The sequence below is a fragment of the Juglans regia genome, chromosome 10, assembly GCF_001411555.2.
Source record: "Juglans regia cultivar Chandler chromosome 10, Walnut 2.0, whole genome shotgun sequence".
Lineage (NCBI taxonomy): Eukaryota > Viridiplantae > Streptophyta > Magnoliopsida > Fagales > Juglandaceae > Juglans > Juglans regia.
In genome coordinates, this window is record NC_049910.1 from 22,711,431 (window position 1) to 22,720,018 (window position 8,588).

Consider the following 8,588-nt stretch of genomic DNA (forward strand, 5'->3'; position numbering starts at 1 on the left):
TTTATATGCTAGTATATGTTCTCTGCTTACTGAGTTGTTGATAACTCACCCCTTATCTCCACAATATTTTTCAGATATTATGATTGTTCAGCTGAGGATCAAGATTATGAGGCATTGGGTGAGATGATTTAAGTGTAGTGGTTCAAGCATAGGAAGTTTTTTGTAAGTATTGTCGATTTTTATTAAGAAATTTTATTGTGTTATGATGATTTGGTATTTTGGAAAATTGGTTATATTGAGGAAATTAGATTGAATCGAATTTTCTATATGATATTGGGAATTTGGAGTCTATTTTTATATTGTTGAAAGGTGAGTTTAAGTGTTAGGAAGTAACTCTCCGACTCGTACTGGACCGGGGCATTACAGTCAACCTTAGTCTAAGCAATTCGTGTAAAGCCTGGCATAAGAATCCTACTTATCTGGACTACTTAACCCTTCTGAATCATTGCACAATCCTACTTTCGGAAATAGATAAATTAACCTAAGGTTCTTATAATTCTTTTTTCAATGAAGGTTTGTGAGTTTTAACATAGAAGTCGATTGATGTTAGCATAGTTCGTGTTACGAAAATAATAATAATCATTGGGTTTTGCTGAGTGTTGTATTAATGTTTTTGCGGAAATAGAGATTTTGGATTACATGGCCGCCTTAGGAGTAATAGACGTGATGTGCCATTGGGAGACTAATGCGAGCATAAAGGAATCACCTATCGGAGTAGACTTGGGAATGCATTACATATGCTTGTTGGGAGTTGTTGATGGTATGGTCTTTTCGAGCGTGTTTTGGATTGTATCTGGTATCCTGCTTTAGCGTGATGTTTGACCATACAAATTTCGAGGACAAAATTTTTTAAGGGGGGAAGGATGTAACACCCCGTATTTTAGTGTATTTTTTTAATTGAAAGATTATTTGTTATTAATTTAAAAATTTATTCTCTTGTTTTAAAATTGGTTGGATTTTTAGTGGGTTTATTTTTATGATTTTAATTTTATGAAAATTATTCTGAAGTGCTTTCTTATAATTGATTATTGTAATACATTTAAATTGTTTTTCATATTAAATTAACTTGTTGTTGGGTTTAATTATTTATTTTAATTTTAATCATTACGTTTGAATTGTTTTATTTTACTTGCTGTTTTAAAATCGTTTCCGTTGGAACATTTTTGTGACCCAAGATATGAGGATAGGATCTCATTTATTTCTCTATATTTTCTCTTTCCTCTTTTCTTTTTCTTCTTTTCTTCTTTTCCTTTCTTTCTTTTTCTTTTTCTTCCCCAGCTTCCCGGGCGCCGCAACCCCCCCTCCCTCACTCCGTCCGTTTCTCTTCTCCCCCAGCCCGCCACCGTGCACCGGCGGTGAGCCACACCGCCCCTCCCTCTCACCTCCCCTTCAATCGGCGACCACCTCCCTGTAATTTCAGCCCTCCTCGCGCCGCCGTTAGCCCCCACACACCACACCAAGCTGCGGCACTCCTTGAGCCGCTGCGCCGCCGTCGCACCGCCTCCTGCCACCATCTTCTCAGCACATCATCCTCGACCTCCTAGCAACCCATTGGACCCAACCCCACCTCTGATCTGTCACCGGTGAAGCCCCACCATCAATATTTTCATTTTGGGTATTTTACCCTTCGACTGCCCTCTACGCCGCCACCCACGGCCAGCCACCACCACCACTAGTTTCACCGACATCCCTAAGCCCTACCCTATCAATCTCCGGTCTTCGTTTACACCCGTTCAAAAATGATTTTTTGAGACCCATGGCCACAATGCATTTGGCACTGTCTTCAAGCACCTCTGTAATATTTCAAAAATTATATTATAGCATTGTAAGTATTTTCCTAAAGAACTTTTGAGATTTAAATGTATTTCTGCGCTAATTCATATTTACTGTGAATTGGTTGGTTGTGACGGACTGAGTCCGACGAGTAAGGGGTCGGTTGGATTGGATGATGGAGTTGTTTTGTGAGATTGGTTTATGCTATGAAATTTGTTGGCTGTTCCGGGTTTAAATATTGGCATTTTGAGTTTGATGTTGGTCATGGTGGATATCGGTGATTTTTAGGAAGTGATGATATATTTTGGGATTATGAGGGTTTTACGTTTTGAGATATTAAAATAGGTTATTTTAGAAGCTTAGGCTTAAATATCGAAATCCGTGATTGATTGAAAACTTACGGAAATTTATGTGATTATTTTTATAGGTGACGATTTATTTTCGACTCGACATTTTTTAGGAAAATTCTAAAAAGCTAAGTTGTCCAGGTAAGCGGGGTTCCTATATTAGGTTTTAAACAAGTTAATAAGACTGGGGTTGATTTATTGAAAACTTGCATATTTTGTGATATGATGGGAACTTGTGAAAACAAAGATCAACCTCGGTCACTTACCTGCATTATTTATGAAATCTGTGTGAAAAAGGAAAAATATGTTCTGACATGCATTGTGTAGACATGAGCTAAATTCTATCATGTGGTTTCTGAAATCTGAAAAAGGGAGCGATATTGGGAATGTGAAAAATTGTGCATTTATTTAGAATGATGTACTGGCTTTTGTTGACAGTGTGTGTAAACTGTCTGATTTTGTTTTGGTACTATGTATTATTTTGATATAACATCTGAAAACCTTTGGCATGGTGTACTGGTATGTGTATATGACTCTGTCTCTGCTTTGCTCTACTCTACTCTGTTATGCTCTACTCTGTTTGGGTTGGTACCAACTTCTCTGTCTCTGAGTGCACCCACTTTGGAAACAAAGTGGTTTTATTGTGGTCTTTCCTGTGTGCACACTCGGGGCTTCGAGAAGAATAAAGGAAAGATTTCACCTCTGTCTCTGCCTGGTTTGGCCACCGGGGTTAGCACAACCCTACCACGGGGGTGAAACATGGTCTCTGCTCTGTGTGATGCTCTGTTTTGATCTGATGATGATACTCAGTTTATGTTATGCCAAAGTATTATGGGTTTTACGCGTCTTATAACCATCGCTCTGTTACTTTTGAAAATATGTTCTGTTCTGCATGATAACACTGAAAAGTATTTTGTTCTGCATGCTACACTTTGTAAATGCTCATGTTTGCATGCTAGCATATGTCCTCTGCTTACTAAGTTGTTGATAACTCACCCCCTATCTTCATAATATTTTTCAGATGATGTGGAGGGTCCAACTGAGGACCTGGATTAGATTGGTGAGCATGATTAAGCTGTGAGAGGATTTTAGAAGAAGGAATTCTGATGTCCTTTAGTTTTAATGTCTTTTAGATTTAATTATATCTTGGGCTTGGGTTTAGTAAGACTTATGAAAGTATTAGTTTGGTTTGTTATGACTACAGGGAGATTCTGGACTACTTAGTTTATTTTGCTGCAGTAATGACTTTGTAGAGTTTTCATTGTGGTTATTTAGAGTACATGAGGTTGGGTTTTGCTAATAAAATTTTGGAGTTTTATTTTAGTTGTGTTGGGAAACATGTTCTTAAGTAACAGGTAGTAATTCTCCAGGCCAACCGGGATTGGGGCGTTACAAGTGAAATCTTTCTCTTATTATTCTCGGAGCCCCGAGTGTGCACACACCAAAGACCACATAAAACCACCTTACTTTCAAAGTGGGTTCACTCAGAGACAGAGGAGTTAGTAACAACCCAAACAGAACAGAGCAAAACAGAGTAGAGCAGAGCAGAGATAGAGACAGATAGAAAATCAGTACACCCTGCCAAAAGTTTTTAGATGCCATATCAAAACAAAACTGAGTATCGAAACAGATTCAGATCATTCTCACATACTGAAAACAAAAGTCAAAGTATCTTTCTATAAGTTAATCAAAATTCAAAGTATCTTTCTATAAGTTAATCAAAATTCATTCTCTCATTTTTTCACATTTTAGAGACAACATGATAAAATAAAGTTCATGTCTACACAATGCAAGTCAGAAAAAAAGTTTTCCTCTTTTATATAGATTTCATGAGTAATGCAAATAAACGAATGAGTTGTTTTTCCAAAGTTCTCATTTCATAACAAAACATGCAAAATTTTCAGAAAGTCAATCTCAGTCTAAACAATTCGTGTAAAGCCTAGCATAGGAATCCTAGTTATCTGGACTTCTTAACCCTTCTGAATCATTGCACAACCGTACTGAATGAAAATAAATCGACAACTCTAAAAAAAATTTACGCACTTCTGTAAATTTTCAATCAACCATGGATTTCAATATTTAAGTCTAAAATACTAAATAACCTATTTTTTCCAAAACTCTAAAATTCTCATAACCCAGTGTCTTAAAACATTACTCTCCAAACTCATGAATGACCACTTAACCTTTTCAAGTAACACATTAACAAAATCGGTCTAAACTAAAATTTTAAACAGTTAAAAAAATACAATTAAAACTTCATTTATTCTCTTTAAAAAAAAAAAAGAACTTGTATGCAAAACAAAGTCGAGTTAAAAAAAAAAATGTAACGCTCGGACCAAAAAATTGGTATAGTTGGACTTTAGATTTTTATTTTTTTTATTTATTGGAGCTTGATATTTTAAGTTTTTATTTTATGAATTTGAGTAGTGATTTTCTATTAATTTGGAGATCTTGGCCCTTTTTTTTTTATTTTCCCCGCATGTTTATTTATTTATTTTTGTTTGTTTTCTTCTCATTCCCGTCTTTTTTTTTTCACACAATTTTTTTTTTCCATCGCCCAGTCCTTGCACACACACGGCACATCCGCGCGCACGACTCTCTCTCAGCTCTCTAGGGTTTCTTTATTTATTTTGGTCATCCTTTCATCTATTTATTTTTCCCATTCTTCATCCTTAATAAAAACCTAGAGTGCCGCTTCTTCTTTTCACGCCTCTGCCTCCTTCACCGTGAGCCCTTCCCCATAGCGCAGCTGTACAGCACCTGAACCACTGCCCCAAACGAGCCAAGCCGTATCGCAACACAGTTTAAACCGTGGCGCCACTGCACAGATCACCACTCCATCGTAGTGCAACGCAAAGGCAACTGCGCTGCATCCCAGCCACTGCCACGACCGAGCCCAGCCTGAAACACTCGAATCACATCCCGCACGATGGAAACCACCATGTTTGACGCTGCTCTGCCCTGAACCTCCGCACCAAGCCACTGATAAGTTGGGACGTGAAGGACTCTATTTTTGCACGCCGAAACAGGGGAAGCATCCCCACCGTTAGCCACGTCGTCAGCCCTATCAACTTCGACGCCACTGCCATCAAAAGACACCGGAGGTCAAGCCTCCACCTTCGGACACTGCCAGGTCGACGCCCAGCCCCCAAACCGTCACAAGCCTCACTGCCCCACGGTGAGTTTTTGTCCTCTTTCACGCCGAGCTATCTCTCCGTCCCTTTCTCTTTCTGCGTGAGGTCTCTCGCTCACCTCTCTCTCTCTCTCTCTCTCTCTCAGTGCCTCACCACCGTGACCTTCTTCGCCGCGTCGCGCGCAGCTTCTCTCTTGGCGGTGAGTACCTCGCGCCCCTGTTCTTACGGTTTTTGCACCGAGACTGCGTGATACATTTCCAATCTACATAAACTTTTATTTTGCATAGATAAGCAATTTTCTAAGTTTATGGATATTTTTAAGAAAATTCACATAAATATTCCTTTTGCAGATGCCTGGGAACAAATGCCAAATTATGTCAAATTCTTGAAGGACATCATTTCTAAAAAGAGAAGGTTGGAGAAGTTTGAAACAACGAAACTTTCTGAATAATGCAGTGCTATTCTTCAAAAGAAATTACCTCAAAAGTTAAAAGATCCAGGGAGTTTCACTTTGCCTTGCACTATTGGAAATTTATTTTTTAGTAAAGTTTTATGTGATCTTAGTACTAGCATTAATCTTATGCCACTTTCTGTTTGCAAAAAATTGGGACTTGGAGAGATAAAACAAACATTCATTTCTTTGCAACTAGCAGATCGATCCATCAAGTATTCACGTGGAGCCATAGAAGACGTATTGGTAAAGGTGGATAAATTTATTTTTATTTGTCCTGCTGATTTTGTGGTGTTAGATATGAAGGAAGATGAAAAAGTCCCACTAATTCTTGGCTACGGGAAGGGCTTTAAATTATGTTTAAACGGGTGAGTTAACATTGAGAGTGAACAAGGAAGATGTTATGTTCAACATCAACCAAGCCATGAGAATTCTAGAAGAGCCAAGCACTTGTTTTAGGGTAGATGTCATTAAGCAATGTGTAGAAGAAACCTTTCAAGAAGATGCACCACCTGATCACCTAGAATGAGTCTTGCAGCATGATACATCACTTAGCAATGAAGTGGAGAGGAATTGTGCACTTACTCCTCTTGGAGATCCTGATTGAGGAAGATTGAAAAGTCTGACTGTAGACTTTAAAACAAGCGCTTATGGGAGGCAGCCTGTGATACCCCATATGATATGGATAAGGGTAGGTGGTGTATGAGATCCCACATTGCTTGGAAAGGAGAAGTTCTTGCTCTTTATAAGGTTCCAATGGGGCTCCAATTGTATCGTTGACTAGTCCTTTTGGAGTATAGGTGTAACACCCCCTTCCCGTAGGTTAGGTGTGTCACGTATTTTTCATGAAAATAAATCCGGCAAGCGATTATCTAATTTCATAATTTAAAAGTAAACTGAAGTAATTTATTATGAAATAAAAGGTCTAATAAAAATGTCTTCCCAAAAACATTTAAGGAATAAACTGAATGAATTCGTCATAAAAGACACATTTTATTTTAGAAAGTCTGAACAAAACAAAAATACTCATTCTACTCCTGGCCTGCCTGCTCGTAATCATCATCTTCTCCTGGGTAATTAAAAACATGAAAATAAACTAAAATGAGTCGATGACTCAGTAAGAAATCTATCATAACGAAAACATAATAAACATAAAATTTTCATAAGAACTTTCATGCTGAACTTAAAATTCATGACTATTCATGCTGATGCTTATGCTATGTATGACTGGTTTATCTGAACTAATTGACTGATTTATCTGACTGGCCAACACACTTAACCCTGTGTGCAAGGTTGTGCACCAACCCCACATCCCGCTGCAGCAAGGGGAACTGCTGATAGTATTCTAGCATACTATGGTGGACCACGACTGAGTTCGTGGCTTGCACACCACCCTGAAACTGAACTGCATTGGTACCATGCATCTGAATGGCCATCTTATTAACTGATCTGAACTTATCTTACACTTGAAGTTAAGATGGCTTACGTGTCTTGTACACATGAGATGCATGACATATTACATACATAAAACATAATTTCTGAATTTAAACATGATGCGGAATGACATGATCATATGTTATGCTAGATGACATGCTTGCACATGACATGAGCGGTTCATAAATAATGGCTATCGAAGAACTGGCTTGAATAATACACACATATAAGCTAACTGTGATGACCTAATTTATGATCAAATTTACTTACCTCGATGCGTTTCTCCTTGAATAATACTTCATAACTTGAGACCTATATTCAATAAATAACTATCACTAAATTGTTTGGAACTAAAATAAATGCTAATATCTTACTTAACAAAATTCGGAATTCTAAAACATAGTCAAACCAATATTTGTTTAACACTAAAATCAATAATTCATAGTATTTAAATTACTTAAAATACTAATTTATAATTTAGTAGAAATACTCGAGCTATTTTTTAAATAATTCACAAAAACTTAAATTCTTAAACTAAGTTTCATTTCTTAACGTAATTATTAAATCTTATAAGAAACTTAATAAATTCCAATAAATATTCTTAACATAACAATTTTATTAAATTCTTAACATAATAGTTTTATTAAATCTTACTAAATTGACAAAGGAAATATTAACTCAAATATTAGACTTAAAATTATACTTTAAAACATATTTCCAATTCTTTAAACATTTATTAAAAAGAACCTTTAACTAATATATTTATTTAATTAAAAACTAACCTTTAAAATAGTAAGCCCAATAAAATTACTAAAACCGTTGTTAAAATAAGATTAAATCTAATTTAAAATCCCCTTTCAAATTCTTTAACTATTCATATAAAAATGAGCTCATGACTAATAAATTATTTAATAAAATAAACTCAACTTCAATACAATGACATATTAATATTCATAATTAACATACACTTAAACATAAGGTTATAAATGTAATCATATTTAAAAACACTGAAGATATTATGGGAAAGGATTACAAAGGGTATAAAAGTAATCTCATTTAAACACTTGCACTGGGTGAATTAAACCTAAAAAGCAACTTGTAACACCCCGTATTTTAGTGTATTTTTTTTTATTTAAAGATTATCTGTTATTAATTTAAAATTTATTCTCTTATTTTAAAATTGTTGGATTTTTAGTTGTGTTATTTTTATGATTTTAATTTTGTGAAAATTATTTTTGAAATGCTTTCTCTAAATTAATTATTTTTATGCGTTTAAATTTCTTCTCAAATTAAATTAACTTGTTGTGGGGTTTAATTATTTATTTTCATTTTAATCATTACGTTTGAATTATTTTATTTTACTTGCTGTTTTAAAATCGTTTCCGTTGGATCTTTTTTTTGTGACCCAAGATTTAAGGATTGGACCTTATTTCTTTCTCTACATTTTCT